Here is a 22,503-nt window from a genome sequence, read left to right on the forward strand (position 1 = left end):
GTTATTTCAAAAGTGGAATAATGGGCTGATACCCGGTTTGCTTTACTTACAGTAAAGTAAGTGTTTACTTACTCTAAAGTAGTAAGAGCCAATGTGTTTGAAAAGTGAGGGAAAGAAAAGCACCTGTCAAAAGTGGTGCCCGATAGCTTCTGATTTCTGAGGCCCCTGAGACACAAAGTCCAACTAGAAGGCTCTATCATGAGCATTAAATTCTCTAGAACTCTTTCAATATTTGAAGGCTGTGTAATTTGGGGTATCTTGCCCTGCAAATTTAAAAGATAGTAGATCTACACTTGATTAGTGCAAATTTGAATTTTTATAGAGTATGTTTTCATGTAGTTGGCAAGACTAAATATGTCAAGAAAAAGATCTGTTATATGTCCTACACAGATTTAATTTTTGGCTCTGAGAAGTCCTAGTGCTACTGGATCAAATCAGAAAGATTTTTTTTTTTTTCGATTCCAGTATAGTTAACATACAGTGTTAGTTTCAGGTGTACAATATAGTGATTCTCAAATCAGAAGGCACTTGCTCAGCCCCTTGTAAAATTCTTCATTATGCTTACTTGGAATAAAGCAGACATCAATTAGAATATGCAAGCACTGAACAACTGGATTTTACCTATATTCACAAAAACACACAACCATATTTTATGCTGGTAATTAAAATATTTATTTAAAAAAAACCCAGTTGGGGGCGCCTGGATGGCTCAGTCGGTTGGGCGTCTGCCTTCGGCTCAGGTCATGATCCCGGGGTCCTGGGATCGAGTCCCGCATCGGGCTCCCTGCTCCGTGGGAAGCCTGCTTCTCCCTCTCCCATTCCCCCTGCTTGTGTTCCCTCTCTGACTGTGTCTCTCTCTGTCAAAAAAATAAATAAAATCTTAAAAAAAAAAAAAAAAACCCCAGTTGGATAAAGCAACATGCACTAGGTTCTCCCAGGATCAAAGTTTACTCTTGGGGCACCTGGGTGGCTCAGTGCTTGGGCATCTGCCTTTGGCTCAGGTCATCATCCCAGGGTCCTGGGATCAAGCCCCGCATCAGGCTCTCTGCTCGATGGGAAGAATATTGAGTACCTCTGAGGGTTACCTGTTATCTTTAAAGATTTTATTTATTTATTTATTAGAGAGAGAGAGAGAGAAAGACAGAGCACCTAGCAGGGAGGAGGGGCAGAGGAAGAGGGAGAAGCAGCTTCCCCGCTGAACAGGAAGCCCGACCTATCATCTTTTGTCACAGAGGATTTTTTTACTTTGTTTCCAATTTCCTGACTAATAATGATACTGAATTACTTTTAGCATCTTTGCATGCATGGTGAAGGAAAAGATCACTAGAAAATGATTGCCGAGTTCCATTGAAAACAGTCATAGCAAAAAGTATGGAGAAAGAGTCTTAGTGTTTCCAGTTAGGCCACAAAATGAAAAGTTAACATATTTTCCTTAAAATATCAAACTCAATCTTTAATTTCATTATGGCTGGGGACAATAATGCCCAACGTCAATGTCACTCTGTTCTGATGTACAGAGGCTCAGCAAAGCAATTTTGAGCCTTTCTATTTCTGCGGGGCATCTTTCAACTTGTTTGACTTCCAGGAGTCCCAGTGCTCGCTCTCACTGCTGGGGCTCTGCGGGGGAAGCTCCCTCTGGAGTCCCGGTGGCTCCCATTAGTCTCTGGCCCGCCCAGGTACCAGGGAGCGGCTTTGCCTGTCGCGGGGTCATGACTGACGGTCCCGGGTTCTGCCCCCACTCGAGCCTCCCTGCGAGCCCCCCCCGCCCCCCGCCAGCACCCTTAGACCCCAGGCGTTGGGTGGTCCCTCGAGCCATCCCCTGCAGTGCCGGGAAGGCTTTCATCAATCCCACGCCCTTCGCTCGGCCGGCTCGCGGTGCCTGGGCACCTCCAGGGAGGGGAGCTGTCCGATGCGCGCCCTTCCCGGCGGGCGCGAGAGCTCGGGCGCCCAGTGCCAGGCGGCTGCCGGCGCTTCGGGGCGAAGCCGGGCGGGGCGGCGGCGCGGGTCCGAGCGCCCGAGGCGCCGGCGGGACACGTGACCACGCCGCGCGGGGCTGGGCGCGCAGTGCCGCGCGGTGGCGGCGGCGGGGAGAGCAATGGAGGCCGCGGCCGCCTGATGGGCGGGTGCGCTGCCGGTGCTGCTGTGGAGGCTGCCGGTGCCGCGGGGCAGCCGCCGGCTCGCTCGCGTCCGCCGCCCGCACGGGACCGCCGGTCGCCGTCCAGTCGCTCCGCCAGCCACGGCACCAGGCGGAGACTCAGGTGAGCGCCCTGTCGGCCCGCGGCCGGAGCCAGACAATGGGGGCAGCGGGCGGGCTTCTCCCCTGCGCTCGCGATCCCCCAGGCTGCGCCCCCGCGACGCCCCGGGATTCCCGACCTTGCCCTTGCCCTGGGGACGTGGGCTCGGCGTGGCCGCCCCGGGGACTTTGGGGCGGTGTCCCCGCGGGTACGGTAGGGACCCTCCCCGAGGAACCGGCGCTGGGTGTGCGCCGCTTTGGATCTCACGCGAGGGAACCTGCGGACGGGCTGCGCCCCGGGAACTTGCCGAGAGCGTGGGACCTTCTAATTCCCTTTCTCCTTCCCGCGCAGCGGCATCCTGTCCCGGGGTCCCGGGGTCGGGTGCCTGCTGCGAGACCTCGCCGTCTGGGATCTCAGACGCCGACCGTGCTCAGCCCTCTCCCCACGCCGGAGCTGCATTGCTTTGTTTAACCTCTGCCAAGCCATTTCGCACAAACTCTTGTTGCCCCAATTCTGATGAGCCACCAGTTTGATGGCTGAGGCAAGACAAAGGTTCTCCCTGTTTACCAAGGGCTGGAGCCGGGAGACTGCACACTGCCAGTGGTGTAAAATGTGTTTTCCTTATCTTCTCCCAGGCGTTCTTGCGATGGTTTTCCTGGTCCTGTAACCGTCATTTCTTGCAGAGGTCTGTAGTGGTGAGATTGGACCTCCTAACCCTACGGATACGGTAGGTGGGGTATGGCTTTTATTCATGGTTATCAGTAAGCAGAAGGGCAGACGTTTACATTTTATGTTTGTTGTTCTCAGAAAAGAGGCATCGTAATGTTTTCTGAATTCTGGATTTTTAAGAAAGAATGTATATATAAAGACATATCGACTCAGTAGGTGGAGGGGAGGGGGGGGAACCTAGTAACTAGGACCATGTGTTGTGAAATTTTAATATGGTTTTACGAATAATGGCCTGGAAACTGATCTGGTGTAGGTGAGGGAGTGTGAGAATGTTGGGGGTGGTGGTGATGGAGAGGGAGTGGTTAGAATACAAAGGATAAGGCAATTTTAGTAAACGGTTCTTAGTAAATATCTTGTAGCAAATTTCAATTCATTAAGTTGTCAGTAAATCGATGTTCACCTGTAAAAATCACCTATCTTAGTTGTTGAATTATATATAAAATGCCTAACAATTATTTGGTATTGTATGTGACTCGGGAATCCGAATACAACGATCAGTTTTGAGTTATTTTAAAATGTCAACAAGGGAAATACACCTTCACTACTGCCTCCTTTATTCTATGAGAAAACTGAATCCTAGTTCAATATATTCAACAGAAAGTTGCCTGTAAGAAAAGAAATTTCAAAGGCAGGTTTTTAAAAGAAAAATGCATCTTCTGTAGGTGATATGGATTACTTCAACTCAGAAATGGGAAGGGAAAAAATCGTGCTACTAGATTGCCCCTTTCCAGTATTAAAATGTATTTTCTTCAAAACCTTATTTTTACAGTCATCTCTGACACTGAGAAACTTTCACTCTAAAGATTTAGTACTGGGGCGCCTGGGTGGCTCAGTCGTTAAGCGTCTGCCTTTGGCTCAGGTCATGATCCCAGGGGCCTGGGATCAAGCTCCCTGCTCAGCGGGAAGCCTGCTTCTCCCTCTCCCACTCCCCCTGCTTGTGTTCCCTCTCTCGCTGTGTTTCTCTCTGTCAAATAAATGGATAAAATCTTAAAAAAAAAAAAAAAAGATTTAGTACTTAGCACTAAATTTGGAGTCAAGAAAATAGTAATACTGACTTGACATACTTAGGCATTTGGTGCAGGAAACAAAAGCTACCGTGTATTTTTTTCTAAACTGTAACACACTATAATAAATGTAAGCTATTATTGCTGGATGAAGAAGTATTTTACAAAAATTAATTGAAATTAATATGAAATTCTCCAGGGTAAGGGACAGTTGATAGTCTTTTTTTGTAGTCCACATTTCTAACGTGGCTTATAGTAGGTGTTCAATAAATAGTTACGGAAGGAATGAATTAATGAAAAATAAAAATGGATACAACATGCATGCAGATTGAATTGATTTGCTTCTTTTAGTTTAATGAACAATTACTGAAGGCCTCCTGTGTGTCAAAATTGTGCACAGTGTTTCCACATATAGTTTATAAAAGCCTGGTGACCTTCCTTTTTTGATCTTTTTTGATGTATGTTTCTATAAAGAATGGGGCCCCTTGGGTGGTATTAATGATCATCTCAGATAACTGCGTAGCACGCTGAAGCATTTCACTTGTTGTATGTACATGTGCTTTCTCACAATGGCCTATGGGAAGGCAGGCCAGATATTATCACTCCTGTTTTGTAGGTGAGGAAATCCAGACACGGTGAGATTAAATGACTTGCCAACTCTTTGCCACTGAAGCAGCAATACCAGGGACAGAAGCTGGATCTCATGCCTAGTGTTTTCACCTCTGAACCACACTGCCTTTTTCAAGATATAGTGTACTCCAGAAAATCACTCTCAAATTAGGCTTCATGAAAGTCAAACTTTTGAATAACTTTTATATAAGGAAAACTTATATTTTACAACCTAGTAGTTACTGAAATGGTTAAATGTGCAAGTTCTAGAGTCAGGTGACTAAATTTGAACCCTGGATTAACAAGTTGCCAGCACTGCATCTTTGGCAAGTGACTAAATATCTCTAAGTCTCAGTTTCCTCATCTGTAAAATGGTGGAAATCATAGTACCTATCTTGGATCAAGTGAAATCAAGGATCAAGTGAAATCATGTATGTGCATAGCACAAACAAAGCATTCAGTGTCAACTAATTATTTTTATTCCCACTATTATAATGTAAAGCAGTGGCTTTTATTTATTTATTTAAAAAAAGATTTTATTTATTTATTTTAGAGCGAGAGAGCGCACGTGCGAGGGGTCGGGAGGAGCAGAGAGGGAAGGAGAAGGAAGGGGAAAGAATCTCAAGCAGACTTCTTGCCAAGCGGGGAGCCCCAGACAGGGCTCCATCTCATGACCCCGAGATCATGCCCCAGCCGAAACCAAGAGTCTGATGTTCAACTGACTAAGCCACCCAGGCGCCCTTAAAGCAGTGGCTTTTAATTTTTTTTTTTTTGGCACAGTAAGAGGTGAATTTTATGTTGCCATCCAGTGTACAGACACATTACAAATATGTTTAAAAGAAATTCATGAATCAAGCTTAAACTTCCTATGTGCAATTCATTCTTATATTTTTATTCTATCTTACTTAAAAATGCTGGTTAAGAACCACTGAATGATTTCAGATTCCATTAATGGGTAGGACCTGAAGTTTGAAAAGCATTCATGTACAGGATGATCAAGTTAAATGAAAGAAAAATCTTTTATTGAATCTTTACATTTTTCCTTTTAATCATCTACATCATTTGGAAGTATTATTAAACTGAAAATAGATTCTTAAATATTTCATAGTAATTACAGTCATTTATTGAGTATCATGATCTAGGTACTGTGCTAAGCAGTCTATTTATATATGTTATCTAATTTAGGGCTCACAACAGCCTGTAATTTGGCCCTGTGTTTCCATTTGATAATTGAGATTAAGACCCAGAGAGGTTTTATTAACTTGCCCAGGGTCATAAAGTTAGTAGAGATGAAGCAAGAACTCATACTGAGTTCTGTTTGACCCCAGAGTTCTCTGCTGTCTTACCCTGTTCCGATATTCTGTCACAGTGATTGCTGTAGATCTATCATTCTTTTTATGTAAATTTGAATGGCAGTATCAAGAATTTACCCCTTGTGGTACGTCTTTTGTAGTTTGCTTTGAAAGGACCCATTTGAAGAAAATTTTCAACTTAGTAAAGTAAGAAAACATATTGGGTAGACTAGTAACTCATTTTGACTTTGGCTGTTCTTTGTTGTAAATATTTGGGAATAGCTTCTCGGGTTTTTACGATAGAGTCAATTAATTGGTCAGTTTTATTGAGCACCCAAAGGTTTAATATGTCTTCAAAAGAGACATGAAATAGCTGTGTAACTATGAAAAGACTTCATTACGAATGAATGTCAGCTTTTGTTAAGGCACAAAATGAAGACTTAAGAGCCACAAAGAGTATTTTAAAGTATATTGATTTGTCTCAAACTCACCGGGCAGTAAAAGTATTGATTTTGTAAAGTACATATAAGGAAGCACAACTAACCGCCCTATTAAATTTTTTTTTTTTAATTTCAGTTCTTTGCAAGTGGTTTTTTTTTTTTAAATTTTATTTATTTATTTGACAGAGAGAGAGATAGCGAGAGCAGGAACACAAGCAGGGGGAGTGGGAGAGGGAGAAGCAGACTTCCTGCCGAGCAGGGAGCCCAATGCGGGACTCGATCCCAGGACCCTGGGATCATGACCTGAGCCGAAGGCAGACGCTTAACGACTGAGCCACCCAGGCGCCCTTTGCAAGTGTTTCTTAATTTTTAGCAGTATTTCAATTTTAATTTTTTGGTTTTTGGGACTTTCCTCTTTTAAAACTATCGTCAGGAAGAATTAAAGCATGTTGTAAGGGAATATATTTTATAAATAGTACTTAGAATTTACAAATAGGTGATTTTAAATGACAGTGGAAAAGCAGATTTCACTGTTTCTTTCACACTTGCATCTTCTAGATTCAGACTCTTATAACTGGTCTGCCTATTGCTGTGGACATGTAGGAGTGTACTAACGAGATGATTACCGGGTGCTTAAGTATCTTCTCTACCTTTAAGTATAGGAATATGCTCCTGCTTTTGCATTAGAGTGTCTCTGTGCATGGAGCTTTTAACTTTTAACTCGATGTTTGAACAGTTTATTTGTTGAATTAGGGTGAGTTTTTTCAAATTTGATAATTTTAAAATCAGAGTTTGTGTAGATCATGATATATTAGACAAAGAACAGCAGTTTCATGGTTTATTTGGTTTGAAAATCTGTATGTTTCTGTTCATTAGTCTTCGTTTTCTGTTAAGATTAGATAAAAGTGAATATATTGCTTTATTTATTTTTGGATATCAGATTTCATCCTTAGGTTAGCCCTCAAAAAATTGTTTTGCTACTAGTGAAATGCGTACAGATTTAATAAGCTCACATCTTATGCTTTATTAACATTCCTTTTGTCTAACACGTGACCCTTAGTGAATTGGTATAGTTTCTGAGAGCATCAAGGAACATTCCAGCTATCGAATTGTAATTTGATACTAAACTTGGTTACCATTACATTTTGTACTGTTTTTTTAATTGAAGTATAATTGACATACAATGTTACTAGTTTTAGATGTATAACAAAATGATAGAACTATTACTCTCAGTGTGAAAATTCTTAGAGATAAGAGTACAGTCAATTTAGATGTTTATGCTAGTGGCTTTGAGGCAGATCCATATGCATATATTAGATTTACATACATGTGTGATTTCTACAGATATATGAGAAATGCAAGATTATAAACTCTTATTCCATAAATTTATTTATTTATTTTTAAAGATTTTATTTTTATTTGACAGAGAGACAGCGAGAGAGGGAACACAAGCAGGGGGAGTGGGAGAGGGAGAAGCAGGCTCCCCGCAGAGCAGGGAGCCCGATGTGGGGCTCGATCCCAGGACCCTGGGATCATGGGTGGCTTAACCAACTGAGCCACCCAGGCGCCCCTTAATCCATAAATTTAAAAAATTCTTAAGTAACTTTGTGGAAATAAAAAAACAGAGTAAAAACCTTTAAAAGATGTTGAATGTCTTATAGTTATATGTTATCAGAAACATTTAAGAAGCCAAACAGGCCGACCGTGTGTAATAGCTTTTATATTGTAATAAGTTTGCATGTGAAAAGGTGATTCCATTTGAAATGTGAAAATGAAAAGCAGAAATATATTCAATCAGATTTTAAAATCTTCACCAGCTCTTTCGGGTATTTGTAGAATTTTTCAAAAGCGTACTTTAAGGCTTAAGGGGAAATTTCAATAAACTTGCTTCTAAAACTTGTACTATAGTAAATATTAAGTGTTTGAGGAAAAGACACAGAAACTGCATCCCTGAAACACTCTGGGAGATATTTAAATCAGAAGTAGGTACTCAGCTCATTAGAGACAGGTTGTTAGGATGTGAAACAGGTAGCAGCTGCTAGGAGGAATTATTCCCAGTAACAAGAAAGGAATGACAATTTACTAAAAAGGTGTCGGGCTTTTACCAGGGAAGGCAAGAACAATCCACCCCGATGCCCACTGGCCTCCCTGGTGAGGGACTGGCTGGCACTAAGGGGGAAAAAGGGGAACAGGCAGTGGGGGGGATGTAATAGAGAAATTCAGTTATTATTTAAATCTGAGATAAGCTGGATTCAATATGTAATCTGTGAAAATTCTTGTTACCCCATGGTTTATAACTGTTAACCAGTGGTTTCTTCACACAGACATAGAAAGGAAAGGCCATAGTCCTATGATCACTGTTTTGGAAAAGGAAACATCAGTGCACTGAATGCCCTTGACAGAGCCATTTGTGGTCTTAGATAGGGGCCACAGCTGATGTTCTTAGGGAAGCTTGTGACTGATCCAGCAGAGAAGACGCTGCTGGTGAATTCCAGACTGCTTCAATGATGCATGCAGGATTTTCTTCATTTTGAAAAGTTCTTAATAAATATAGAGTGACTTTTTCTCTACCAGTGCATTGTTGTGACAGACGCAGTGGACTTTCTTGGCACTCTTAGTGATGCAGCTGCCCAGGCATGTTTGTGCTGGGTTAACTGTTTTCTAGAGTTAATGAGGTCAGGGTCACAGGTTCAATTCTTGGGACGGCCAGTTAGCTTTGCTTTGTTCTCTGATCTCATATTGTACTCTTAACCCAGACTAGCCATCTGGCGAAGGCAGATCATTGAGCACAAAGGGACTAATAAACAAGACAGTGTGAGAGGAGCAGCATGACTCTTCCTAGAACAGTGGATGTTGAGTAATTAGAGAAACAAGCCCAAAAGCATGTGCAAATTGGTTTCATAGCATTATCTTAATATGTGGAAGATAACGTGTTGTCAGTTATTTTTCTTTGTCATTTCTGTTGAATTCTCATTTTAGCAGTTGTTTTTTCCTAGTTAGGATTTTCTAAGAGTCTCATTTATTAAGCAGTTGTACACTTTCCTTGAATGTTCTTAATGTCCCTTTAGGTTTGTAGGATGGTGGCTATGGTAGCGAGAAGAGGGTAAATCTGCAAGTAGTAGATCAAACCACCTACTCTGTTGTTTACAGATCCAACTTCACTGAATTTAACAGGGGAACACTTACAGTTTTTCTGAGTCTCCGATGATGTACGCATCTCTTCTTCCCTTTATTGAAATTACCTCCAATAACAAGAGAAATACCAAAGATCATCTGGATTTGTGCTGTCTCATATGGTCCATGTGGCTGCTGAGTATTTGAAATGTGGCTTGTCCGAAGGGAGATGTGGTGTAGATTTCAAATACTTGGTATGAAAAAAGAATGTAAAGTACCTTATTAATAATTTCAAAATAGACTATATGTTGAAATAATATTTTAGCTATGTTAGGTTCAATTAAACATTACTAAAATTAATCTTACCTGTTTCTTTTTACTTTTTTAAATATACCCACTAGAAAATTTAAAACTGCATATGCAGCTCACATTTGTGGCTTGCATTCTACTGGGCAGCACTGTTCTAAACCAGCCCCTCATTTTACAGATGAGAAGGCTAAGGTTCAGAGGTTAAGTAACTGAGCTGAGTTCTTTCCATTGCCTGTAATGTCTTCTTGCTAATAGGTTAGGTGCTCTGGAAGATGGAACTCTTTGAACCATTAGAAGACCATTTAGTGCATGGCAATTATCATTAAGTTGCAAGATCTGTGCTTGAGTCACTGTACATTAGGTGTTACGCCAATTTGTGTGTATGTGCGCGCGCTCATATATAGGAGGGAAAGTTTGTTTATAATGTTGGTGTTTAGACTCAGTTTTAGCTTCCTATGTAGGTCAGAGGTCTTATAGCTTTATTTCTGAGAAAAATGCATTAAGATATTAGACATTAACAGCTGTAACTTGGGTAAATAAGATGGTGCTCATTAAAGAGGTACTTCACTATGTATTTCTTATTATAAAAATTTCAGGTAGTTTTGAATGAACCTTGATGGACAAAGCAGCAAGATTTCCAGGCTGTACCCCTTTTGGAAGGAAAAGAGCTAAAGTGAAGAGACATTGCTTACTTAGCCTATGTTCTGAAGAAAGAGCTATGAGCTGTTAGTTATTCTCTCTTAACCATGAATGCTCCTGATGTGCCAGTTGAGGAAGAACTAGCCAGAGTTGGCTGGTACAAAGCCATGGCCCCGAATGTGGGTTTTCTGTCAGTTTTGTGAACATTATGGTCTTTAATTGGCAATGATAAAAAGGGAGAAAACCTTAGGACCAAATTTGTTGTCTTTATTATTTCTGATTGAGATTTTTGCTTTCTCAATCAGCACAGGCAGCTCAAATTAACATCTAAAAGATGTTCACTTTATGCACCTTTAGATCTAGTCTTTCTTTCTGGCCCACACAGTTCTAAGACACCATCAGTTTGTTATCAGTGACCTAATGACAGCTAGTGAACAGTGACTTTGTCAGGCAACCTCTGACACTTCAGTTAATCTCATCATCTATACATCCATCCAGCTAAAAATGTGCAAGAATTTATCTTTGTTTTTTTTTTAAGATTTTATTTATTTGAGAGAGAGAGAGAGCATGAGCAGAGGGGAGAGGCAAAGGGAGAGCGGGAGAGGCAGAGGGAGAAGCAGGCTCCCCGTGAGCAGGAAGCCTGACATGGGCCTTGATCCCAGGACCCTGGGATCATGACCTGAGCCAAAGCAGACTCTTAACTGACTGAGCCACCCAGGCGCCCCAGGAATTTGTCTTTTTAAGTAAGGGTGGTGTGGAGGTTGAAAGAAGATACATGATTATTTCCAGAAGATTGGCTTATAAAAAGATTTCCCGATTACCATTTTTCTATGCTTTTTGTCTGTTACAAAAACCTGGTTGATCCTGGGTCTAGAGAAACAAAACAAGATAGCAATCTCTTAATGGTTACCTTTGAGTAGGCCAAAATATGTAACAGTGCCCTGTGGTATGAAGCTTAATGAAAAGAATGTTAACCTTTTTTTTTTTTAGATTTTATTTATTTATTTGAGAGAGAATGAGAGAGAGAGAGCATGAGAGGGGGGAGGGTCAAAGGGAGAAGCAGACTCCCTCTTGAACAGAGAGCCCAATGCGGGACTCAATCTTGGGACTCCAGGATCATGACCTGAGTGGAAGGCAGTCGCTTAACCAACTGAGCCATCCAGGTGCCCAAGGTTGTTAACCTTAAAAATAAATGTGCCAGTTATTTTATCAGCAAAAGATTTGCTTATTTGGGAATAGCAGAGAATGCAGTTTGGGACATGGAAGCTATGGCAGAACTATAGACAAGACTGGAGAACAAAGCAGTGGACTGCTTTTTTATAGAGGAAAGGGGCAAGTTGGGAGGTGTTTCTCATTGGCTGAACTGTGACTGCCTCTCATTGGCTGGGCTGCTGGGATTGTAGAAGTAGTATCCACCTCCAATGTGCCACTTGCCCTTGGGCCTGAAATTGAGCAGGAGTGCTGGGTGTGAGCGCTCCCCCTGCTGGTCTCGAGACTTCATTCTAAATGAGGTCTCCTTTTATTAATTTTCACAAGTACCATGACCATCCACATCCCATCCGGCCTGAGTCATTGGAAACCCACTTTATCTTATAGCACCAGACATGTATTGAGTACACACCATGTGCTGGGTACCATGGGTAAAGCATGAGAAGAACAAAGGTTGGGGGAGTGCAGATTACTTGAATGCAAAAATACTAATCACCTTGTCTCAGTCTAACTTAAGAATGTAGCATTTTTACACTGTTGCAGAACAAATGCATTATAATTTATGGTCTACATTTCACTATCTGATTTCATGTACTGTCATGTTTAATGTCACCTCTCGTTTTTAACAATAACTAAGTTTTTTCCTTTGTCATTGGGGCAGCCGGTTGGGATGCTGGGAGGCTGTTGTTGCATCAGGAGTCATATTGAGCATGGAAGGGGTAGTACACCTCCCCTGAATTCCCTCCTTTTCCCCCTGATCCAGCTGTTTCTATCAGGCAGTGTGGAGTGGCTAGTGAATATGAAAACGAAGGACTCACAGTCTAGTGAAGAAGAAACACAAGGTAGACTTTAAAGTGTGCTAGGATGCATCAAAATGCTATGGCAACTCAGAGTGATTATTCTGGTGAAGAAGGATTGAATAAAGAAAGATAAGGAGGTCGCTTACAGAGGAAGTGATATTTGAGCTGGGTCTTGAAGGATGGGGAGAATTTTGACAGATGGAGAGGGGGTGGAAAGTAAGCACGAAAGCCATGGTATATTGAGGTGGCAGGAACATCTGGCGTGGAAGGGAGTGGTAGAGGCAGGACTAGAAAAGTGGGTCAGGCAAAATTTGGAGAGATTTGAAAAAGGTAAGGAGCGTTGACATTTTTTTAGGCAATGGAGAGCTATCCTAAGCAGCAAGTGGCATGATTGCATTGACTTTGGAAGGATGACTGGGATTTAAGAGGCCTGATTCTAAGGGCAGCTTTCCCTCTAATTAGCCTGGTGACCTTGCACAAGTCACTTTACTCCTCTGGGCCTCAGATCGTCTCATGTATAAAATCAAAGGGTATGGGGCAAGAATTATCCAGTCAGTAAACAGATACAGTAGTTACCAAGGGCTTGGTCTGTGCCAAGGACTGTTGTTGTTGCTGGGATACAAGAGCAGACACACAGGGCCCTTTGTGATGGAGGCGATATTCCAGTGGGAGAGGGACAGTAAATAGTAAACATGTAAGTATATAATATAATGTCCTAAGTACTTTAAAGTAAAGCTGAGTGAGTGGAGTGAAATGTGGCACTGTTTCTGGATAGAGTAGCCCAGAGTACTTTGAAGTAGAAGAGCCGTGGGAATATTTGGAATCTCTTCCAGCTTTCAAATCATAGGTATAATTAAGTGAAAAGCTGTGGGAATTCAGTCTCTTCAACATTGATTAAAATCAGTTTCCAGATGGATGTTGTTCTTACAGTTTCGATTAATTCCACCAATATGGTTATTGATGGGCAGGATCTTTTTAGCACTCCATCTTTTAAATAGCTTGACTAATACAGCATAATCTCATTTTAGAAAACAGTTTCTTTGGTGTCCTGAAAAAATGCCATTTGTGTTGGTAATTTGGATGCCTCCTCTCTCCCTCCTCACATGATCTATCTCAAACCTTGCGACTTATGGAAAGGGAAGATGCTAACATTTAACCAACTGGATTTGAGGAGGTTGTTCATATATTGAATAGCTCTTCTGAGTTATTTTAATATGAATTAAAATTAAGTGGGAGCTCTGGGACAGCCCTGTTTTAATTAGAGCTGGAACGCATCTTAGGAGACCATTTCTGCCAGTTATAATTGTAACAGTGGCATTATGATTTTTTTTAAAGAATCATTAATAAGTTAGGTCTATCTTGATGTCTTCCAAGTTTGATGTATAGATAGATGATCCTTGTCAAATCAAGTGAAAGGCTGAAGAATGCAAACATTTTTCTTTGGCTCATAACCTTTTTCTTGGAGATGTGAAATAGTTGAGTGGTTATCAGCAGAAGAGTATGCATAAAACTGGCTTGTTCTTTATATGAGATATTAGGTTGGGAAATCTGGACTTACTATTTATTGAGGACCGTGAAGAGTTTTAAATTGATTTCCCACAAATGATGTCTGCAGTGTTGGGAAGCCAGGGTGGTAGGCTGTACTTTTCGAGATGGTGTAAGATGTGATCCCTGAACTCTGCTGGCCTGGAATCCAGGCTATGTGGTTTTGTTTCTTTCTCAGTACTTCACAGCCAGTGGAACTGGCCCTGCCTGAATTACGGAACTCATCTTATCCTTTAAGATAGTTACAAGCAGTTGTTGCAGAACTGAATGATTTATAATTTGGGGCTTGCATGTGTATTTTTGTTCTTTCTTCATTTTCCCTTTTACTGAAGATAGAAATACCTTCTGGGTCATTGGTTCTGCCTGCTGGTTGATTATAATCTCTGCTCTAGATTTCCTCATTCTGCCAGTCCCTGTTGTAATATGATTTATCAAGTCTCATTAAAATTCCCTCATGCATCTCTCTTCCTCAGAATGTTTAGCTGTTTGGTATAGAGGCAAGAAGGAAGGAAAGACCTAAGGAAGAAAGGAAAGAAGGAAGGAAGGAAGGGGAGAAAGGAGAGAGAAAGGGGAATTCTGTTTGGACACAGTACTAACAGGTCATGTTAGTATGTGATTATTATATTTGAATTTCCAATATTTTGTTTTTTTTCCTCAAATGTTTAAAAATATATTTATTGTGGCAAAATATATATAATATAAAATTTACCATTTTAAACTTTTTTTTAAAGATTTATTTATTTATTTAGAGAAAGAGAAAGAAAGAAAGAGTGAGCTCACTGTGTGTGAGCAGCGGGAAGTACAGAGGGAGAGAAGCAGACACCCTGCTGAGTGCAGATCCTAACATGGGGTGCAGATCCTAACATGGGGTGACCGACCTCACAACCCCAAGATTGTGACCTGAGCTGAAATCAAGAGTCAGATGCTTAACCAACTGAGCCACCCAGGGGCCCCACCATTTTAACCAGTTTAAGTATATAGTTCATTGGTATTAAGTACACTTAGAGTGTCATACAACCATCTCCACTGTTCAATTCCAGAACTTTTTCATTATCCCAAATAGAAACTTTGTGGCCTGTTAAACAGTAACTCCTCATTCCCCCATCCCCTGGTAACCTCTATTCTACTTTGTCTCTCTGATTTTGCCTATCCTAGGTACTTCATATTAATGGAATCACAGAATATTTGTCCTTTTGTGGCTAATTTACTTCACTTAGTATAATATTTTAAAGATTTACCCATGTTGTAGGATGTATCAGACCTTTATTCCTTTTTATGGCTGAATAAAATTACATCATATATATTATATATATATATGTATATATATATAACACATCTTAAAAAATTCATTGATCTGTTGATAGACATTTGGGTTGTGAATAATACTGCTATGGACATTGTTGTGTATCTTTTTGAGTTGTTGCTTTCTATTCTGGATATATACCTAGGAGTAAAATTGCTGGAATCATAGGGTAATTTTATGTTTAACTTTTTGAGGACCTGCCATACTGTTTTCTATAATGACCATACCATTTTAAAATCCCACCAGCAATTGCACAAGGGTTCTGATTTCTCCACATCCTCACTCGTTATTACTTGTTATAATAGTAATATGGGTTTCTCCTGCTGTCCGAAAGTAGAGTATTCCTATAAAACCCTTTGTAAGCTGAAATGGCATAAAATGAAGAGGCAATTACGATTAATTTGAAAATTATTTTGAGCATTCCCAGACCCCAAAAATAACCTTCTAGGTTTACTGTTACCTATGATACCTCTTGCTGACGGATGCACGCAATAAATCACGATAAACACGGATGCTCGCAGGCACAGCTCAAAGCTATGGAGGTTTGATGCCGAGAGGCTGAGTGTAGTGCCTGGGGAAGGAGCTTGGCAGCACCACTCTCGCTGCTCAGGCTCTGCGCTGCCTCTCTGATGGCTCGCTGCACAACAGATGCTGAACACTATCTTTACTTTTTGCCTTTTTTTAGTAAAATAAAAAATCCTTCTCAGATTTCTTTCAGTTAGTGAAAACAGGCATTGATGTGAGTCTTTGGTAAAAGCAAAGTGGCGTATCATAAACTTTTTGAAAAGCTGGGGGGGGGGCACCTGGGTGGCTCTGTCCGTAAGCATCTGCCTTCAGCTCAGGTCATGATCCCAGGGTCCTGGGATCGAGCCCCGCATCGGGCTCCCTGCTCCGCGGGAAGCCTGCTTCTCCCTCTCCCACTCCCGCTGCTTGTGTTTCCTCTCTCTCTGTCAAATAAATAAATAAAATCTTTAAAAAAAAAAAAAAAGCAGGGGAATAACTATTACATTGAATGTATATACCACATTTTGTTCATCCATTCATCTGTCAGTCATTCTTGGGTTGCTTCCATATTTTAGCTATTGTAAATAAGGCTGCTATGTACATGGGTATACAAATATCTCTTCAAGACCCTGTTTTTTGTTCTTTTGGGTGTAGACCTCGAAGTGGAATTGCTGGATCAGACGGTAATTCCATTCTTTATTTTTCGAGGAACCACCAGACTGTTTTCTACAGTGGTTGTACCGTTGTACATTCTACCAACAGTACACAGGGTTCCAATTTCTGCACATCCTTGCCAACACTTGTTGTCTTTTGGGACCGGGGTTGTTTGTTTTTTTCTTGTTTTTTGATAATAGCCGTCCTGACAGGTGTGAGGTGATATCTAATTGCAGTTTTGATTTACATTTCTCTAATGATTAGTGATGTTGAGCATCTTTTCATGTGCTCATGGGCCATTCCTATATCTTCTTTGGAGAAATGTCTATCCAAGTCCTTTGCTTTTTATTTAGGTTGTTTGCTTTTGTATTGTTGAGTTTTAGAATTTCTCTATATATTCTAGGTATTAATCCCTCATCCAATGTATGATTTGCAAATATTTTCTTCCATTCTGTGGTTGCTTTTTTATTCTATGAATACTGTCTTTTGATGTATAAAATTTAAAGATTTTTGTGAAATCCAGTTTATTTTCTCTTTTGTTACCTGTGCCTTTGGTGTTGAAATTGTTGCCAAATTCAATGTTGTGAAACTTTTGTCCTGTGTTTTCTTTTAAGAGTTTTATTGTTTTAGGTCTCACATCCTGAAACATTTGGTCCTTGATCCATTTTGAGTTAATTTTTGTATATGGTGTTAGGTAAGGATCCAGTTTCTTTCTTTTGCATGTGGATATTAAGTTTTCCTAGCACCATTTGTTGAAAAGACTGTTTTCCCTCCATTGAATGGTCTTAGCACCCTTGCCAAAATCATTTGACCATATATGCAGGGGTTTATTTCTGGGCTTTCTGTTCTATTGTATTGGTTTCTAGGTCTCTCTTTATGCCAATACTATACTGTTTTGATTACTGTAGCTTTGTAGTAAGTTTAGAAATTAGGAAATGTGAGTCCTCCAGTTTTGTTCTTCTTTCTCAAGATTGTTTTGGTTATTCTGGCCCCCAGAAATTCCATGTAATTTTAGGATGAGTTTTTCAATTTCTGCCTAAAAACACCATTGGGATTTTAATGGGGAGTGCATTGAATCTGTAAGTTACTTTGGGTAGTATTGACATTTTAACAATATCAAGTCTTCCAACCCTTGAACATGTGATATGTTTCCACATATTTATGGCTTCCTTAATTTCTTTAAGTAATATTTTGTAGTTTTATTTTTATTTGTTTGTTTATTTTAAGTGATCTCGGTGCTCAACGTGGGGCTTAAACTCATGATCCTGAGATCAAGAGTCATATGCTCTACTGACTCAGCCAGCCAGGCACCCGTGTTCTGTAGTTTTAATTGTACAAGTCTTTCACCTCTTTGGTTAAGTTATTTCCTAAGTATTTTATTCTTTTTTTTTTTTTGAGACAGAGATATTGAGAGAGAGAGAGAGAGCAAGCACAGGCAGGGGCAGGGGGAAAGGGAGAAGCAGACTCCTCACTGAGCAGGGAGCCTGATGCTGGGCTCCATCCCAGGACCCTGGATTATGACCTGAGCCAAAGGCAGATGCTTAACTGACTGAGCCACTCAGGCGCCCCCTAAGTATTTTATTCTTCTTGATATGATTGTAAGTGGATTTGTTTTTGTAATTTCCTTTATACATGGTTAATTGTGTGTAGAAATACAACTGATTTTTATGTGTTGAGTTTGTATCCTGCTACTTTGCTGAATTCATGTATTCTAACACCTTTTCTTTGTGTGTGTGTGTGTGTGTAGTCTTTGGGGTTTTCTATATATAAGATCATATCATCTGCAAATAGAGATAATTGTACTTCTTCCTTTCCAATTTGGTTAGTTTTTATTTCCTTTGCTTGCCTAATTGCTCTGGCTAGAATTCCCAGTACTTTGTTGAATAAATGTAATGAAAGCAAACATCTCGCCTTGTTCCTGATTTTAGAGGAAAGGCTTTCAGTCTTTCGCGATTGAGTATGATGTTTGCTGTGAGTTTTGTGTTTTTTAAATGGAAATAAAAACACCACTTTATTTTTCTGAGTAAAGACTAATCACTCTAAATTCAGAGTTCTAAAATCAAAACATAAGAATTCTCCCCTCCTTTCCCTCACCTTCATGGAGGGAGCCAGCTGAGGAGTTGTCAAGCACTCTTCATGGTCTTTGTCTCTATGAAACAAAAAACTCTGCTGTGGGTTGTTGTTTTTTTTTTAATATTTATTTATTTGACAGAGAGAAAGAGAGACAGCGAGAGAGGGAACACAAGCAGGGAGAGTGGGGGAGGGAGAAGCAGGCTTCCCGCCGAGCAGGGAGCCCGATGCGGGGCTCGATCCCAGGACCCTGGGATCATGACCTGAGCCGAAGGCAGACGCTTAACGATTTAGCCACCCAGGCGCCCCTGCTGTGGGTTTTTAATATATGACTTTTATTAAGTTGAGGTAGTTTCCTTCTATTTCTGTTTGTTGAATATTTTTATCATGAAAGAATATTGAGTTTTGTTAGATATTTTTTCTGTATCAATTGAGATAATTATGTGGTATTTTTCCTTCATTTTATTGATAGGACATATTACATTGATAAATTTTTTTATGTTGGACCATCCTTGCAATCCAGGGATAAATCCTACTTGGTCAACGTATATAATCCTTTTAATATGCTGCTGAATTCTGTTTGCTAGTATTTTGATGAAGATTTTTGCATCAGTGATTCTAAGGGATATTAGTCTGTAGTTTTCTTTTAATGTCTTTGTCTGGCTTTGGTATCAGGGTTATGCTGGCCTCATAGAATGAGTTATGAAGTGTTCCCTTCTCTTCAGTTCTTTTGAAAAGTTTGAGAGGGATTGGTATTAGTTCTTTACATGTTTGGTAGAATTCACCAGTGAAACTCTCAGGTCCAGGACTCTCCTTTGTTGGGAGATTTTTGATTACTGATTCTATTTCTTTCCCTGTCATAGTTCTCTTCAGATTTTCTCTTTCTTCATGATTTAATCTTGGTAGATTTTGTGTTTTAAGGAATTTGCCCATTTTATGTAGGTCATTGAATTTTTTGGCATACAGTTCATAGTACTCTCTTAATCCTTTTTGTTTCTGTGGAATAGTAGTAATGTCTCCACTTTCATTTCTGATTTTAGTAATTTTGGGTCTTTTCTTTTTTTCTTAGTTTATTTAGCTAAAAGTTTGTCAGTTTTATTCATATTTTCAAAGAACCAAATTTTGGTTTCATTGATTTTTTTTTCAAATTTTCTGTTCTCCATTTCATTTATCTCTGCTCTAATTTTTATTTTCTACCTTCTGGTAGCTTTGGGTTTAGTTTGTTCTTTTTCTAGTTCCTTAAGTTGTAAATTAAGTTGTTGATTTGAACTCTTTCTTGTTTTTTAATGTGTTTATAGCTATAAATTTCTCTTAGTACCTTTTGCTGTACCCCATAAGTTTTGGTGTCTTGTGTTATATTTTCATTTATCTCTTAAGTATTTTCTAATTTTTCTTGTTATTTCTTCTTTGGTCCATTGGTTGTTTAAAAAGTGTAGTGTTTAATTTCCACAATTTTGTGAATTTTCCAGTTTTACTTTTGTTCTTGATTTCTAACTTCATCTCATTGTGGTCAGAGAAGGTACTTTGAATGACATCTTTTTTTTTTTTTTAAGATTTTATTTATTTGAGAAAGAGAAAGAGATTGAGTGGGAGGAGGGGAAGAGGGAGAAGCAGACTCCCTGCAGAGCAGGGACACCGGTGTGGGACTTGATCCCAGGACCCTGGGATCATAACCTGAGCTGAAGGCAGATGCTTAACTGACTGAGCCACCCAGGTGCCCTGATATCTATCTTTCTGAATCTACTGAGACTTAATTTGTGGCCCAGCATATGGAAAATGTCCCATGTGAAGTTTTTGCTTCATATATCTTGGTGGTCTGTCATTAGATATGTGTTTATAATGATTTTATCTTCTTGCTGTAGTGAACCTTTTATTAATGTTTAATATCCTTCTTTGTCTTCTGTAGTATTTTTAAATTTAAAGTCTGTTTTGTCTAATACTAGTTCAGCCACCATTGCACTCTTCTGGTTCCTTTTTGTATGGAATATTTCTTCTGTTCTTTCACTTGTAACCTGTTTGTGTCTTTGGATCTCAAGCGAGTCTTTCGTAGACAGCTTATAGTTGGGTCTTGTGTTTTTAACCACTCTGCCAATCTCTCTTTTATTAGGAGAGTTTAATCCAATTTTATTTAAAGTGATTACTGATAAGGAGGGACTTATGTCATTGTGCTGTTTGTTTTCTATATGTCCTGTAGCTTTTTGTCCCTCATTTCCTATATTACTGTCTTCTTTTGTGTTTAATTTTTCTGGTGTTAAAATGTTTAAATTCCTTTCTCATTTCTTCTATAGCTATTTTCTTTGTGATTACTATGAGGATTACATTTAACTTTCTAAAGTTATAACATGTTAACATGATCTTATAGTTTAACTTTAATAACATCCAAAAACATTTTTTTTTAGAGCTCTGTTTCCACGCCTTTTAGTTGTTGTCACAAAATTACATCTTTATACATTGTGTGCCCCAAATCATAAACTAATAATCCTTTTAAATGCATTAGTCTCCTAAGCTATGTAGAAAACAAGATTGGGAATCACATACTAAAGTTACAGTCATAGCAGCTCTCATGTTAATAATATCTTTTTTCTTTAAATGTATTAGTTTCTTAAATCATGTGGAAAACAAAGAATACAGATACAAACCGTTGTTACAATAATACTAGCTTTTATGATTGCCCATATATTTATTTTTATTGAGATCTTTATTTTTCCATACAGTTTTGAGTTACTGTGTAGTGTCTTTTATTTCAGCCGTAGGACTCCCTTGAGCATTTCTTGCAAGCCTGGTCTAGTGGTCACAAACTCCCTCAACTTTTTTTTATCTGGAAATGTCTTAATTTCTCCCACACCTTTTAAGATTTGCCAGATACAGGATTCTTACGTGATAGTTTTTTTCTTTTAGCACTTTGAATATATTAGTCTATTGTCTTCTTGCCTCCAAAGTTTCTAGTGAGATACCTGGTTATCTTATTGAGGATCCCTTGTATGTAGTGATTCACTTCTCTCGCTGTTTTCAAGATTTTCTCTTTCTCTTTGTGTTTTGGAAGTTTCATTATAATGTGTCATGGTGTGGGTCTCTGAGTGTTCAAAGTACTTGGAGTTCATTGAAATTCTTGAGTGTTTATATTCATGTCTTCTATCAGATTTGGGAAGTTTCAGCCATTATTCAAATATTCTTTCTGCTCATTTCTGTCTCCTTCTTCTGGCGCTCCCATAATGTGTATGTTCATCTGTTCCGTGGTGACACACACACACACACACACACACACATCCCTAAGCTCTGTTTCTTTCCGTTCAGCTCCCTTTTTTTCTGTTTCTCAGTGACAGTAGTTTCCATTGTCCTATCTTCAAGTCCACTGATTCTTCTGCTTCCTGACAACTTCCTTTGAATACATCTTAGTGATGTTTTCATTTCTGTTATTGTACTTTTCAGCTCAAAATTTATTTTGTTTCTTTTTAGGTTTTATCTCTCTTTAATATTTCCATTTTGTTAACACATCATTTTCTTGACTCTTTCCACATCTCCCTTCAATTCTTATAGCATCTTTAAGACACTTGCTTTAACGTCTTTGTCTAATATATCCGCCATTAGGTCTTTTTTCAGGGACAGTTTCTGTTGATTTGTTTTTTCCTTTGAATGTATCATGCTTTTCTCTTCCTTTGTATGACTTGTGATTTTTGTTTAGTTGGTTGGTTGAACACTGGACATTTTAATCTAATAATGTGGTAATTCTGGAAATCAGATTATCCCCTTTACCTAGGGTTTGCTCTTTTTTGTTTTTTTGATTGTTGTAGGCGGTGTCTGTGCTGAGGATTAACCTGAAGGTCTTTTCTGAGCCTTTCCCTGGGCATGTGTGATCATTTTCTAATTTTTCCCGTGTATGTGGTTTTTGTTTGTTTGTTTGTTTTGTTTTGTTTTCTTGGTGCAAAATGGTGGTTTTATTAAAGCATGGGGGCATGACCCGTGGTGAGAAAGAGCTGCTGCCCTGGCATTGTGTGGAGTAACTCATAGTTGTTTTTGAATGTCTTAGTCTTTAATGTCTAGCTCCTGG

The 22,503-nt window shown here is 39.6% G+C and overlaps 1 protein-coding gene across 11 annotated transcripts in view; it reads left to right on the forward strand.

Moving 5' to 3' along the window:
* Positions 1 to 2,075: 2,075 nt before the first annotated feature.
* CRACD (capping protein inhibiting regulator of actin dynamics) overlaps positions 2,076 to 22,503 on the forward strand; it is a 252,420-nt gene continuing 231,992 nt past the window's right edge. For all 11 annotated transcript variants that reach the window (XM_064584526.1, XM_064584524.1, XM_064584525.1 and 8 more), the window contains exons 1-2: positions 2,076 to 2,258; positions 2,870 to 2,961. The gene's annotated coding sequence lies outside the window, so the exon portion shown is untranslated. The remainder of the gene's footprint in view (positions 2,259 to 2,869; positions 2,962 to 22,503) is intronic.

This window comes from Mirounga angustirostris, unplaced genomic scaffold (genome assembly GCF_029215605.1).
Source record: "Mirounga angustirostris isolate CCGP_5_RB_7025 unplaced genomic scaffold, mMirAng1.0.hap1 SCAF_2, whole genome shotgun sequence".
Taxonomy (NCBI): domain Eukaryota; kingdom Metazoa; phylum Chordata; class Mammalia; order Carnivora; family Phocidae; genus Mirounga; species Mirounga angustirostris.